The 901-nt window shown below is 60.2% G+C and overlaps 1 pseudogene; it reads right to left on the reverse strand.

Annotated features, from left to right (window-relative positions):
* LOC118641110 lies at positions 1–614 on the reverse strand (annotated as a pseudogene).
* Positions 615–901: the final 287 nt, after the last annotated feature.

Raw genomic sequence — 901 nt, forward strand, 5'->3', positions numbered from 1 at the left:
TACAGTGTTCTGAGCCCAAACACCAGACACACTGAAACCACCCGCTACGGACAGGCCGGAGGGACCAGCCAGCCGCTGGCTGGGCAGCGACAGCCAGACCTGGTGAGGCTTCTCTGGCAGCGAGCCTGCCCCCTGTGGCCCTCTCGCTGGGGCGGCCTCTGCTCAGGGAGGGCCCGCCGCCCTCACTTGGAATCCTGGTCTTTCGTTTCGTCTAGAAGGGCGGAGCGGATCCCCAGCCTTTTCGGTTCTTCCACCAGGTCCCCGTTCTGGTGCATCTGCAGGAGGATGTCACAGCCCCCCACAAACTCGCCATTGAGGTACACTTGTGGGATGGTGGGCCAGTTGGAATAGTCCTGAATGCCTTGCCGGAGCTGGGGGTCGTCCAGCAGTTGTAGGCCGCGTAGTCGCTGACGCCGTGCAGCCGCAGGATCTGCACCACCGCGTTGCTGAGGCCGCACTGGGGCTGCTCCGGCGTGCCCTTGAGGACACCCCCACCTTGTCCTTCCTCACCAGCGTGCCCAGCTGCTCCGCCCGAGCCGCCGCCTGCACGCCCGGCCCCAGGCCGCCGCGCCCCCAGCGAAGCAGAGCCACCGACGGCCCAGGGACCCGCTCATCCCGCACGCTCGCCGGAATCCTCTACGGGACCTCTGCCCTCCACCCGGAGCCTTTCCCCGCCGCCTTTAGGGTTTTCTATGTATAATATTATGTCATTTGCAAATAATGACAGTTTCACTTCCTCCTTTCCAATTGGGATCCCTTTTAGTTTTTCCTCATGTCTGATTGCTGTGGCTAAGACTTCCAGTACTATGTTAAACAAGAGTGGCGAAAGTGGACATCCCTGTCTTGTTCTGTTCTTTTTGGAAATGTTTTTAGTTTCTGCCCATTGAGCATGATGTTGGCT

Source organism: Molossus molossus, unplaced genomic scaffold, assembly GCF_014108415.1.
Source record: "Molossus molossus isolate mMolMol1 unplaced genomic scaffold, mMolMol1.p scaffold_m16_p_25, whole genome shotgun sequence".
In the NCBI taxonomy this organism is placed as follows: domain Eukaryota; kingdom Metazoa; phylum Chordata; class Mammalia; order Chiroptera; family Molossidae; genus Molossus; species Molossus molossus.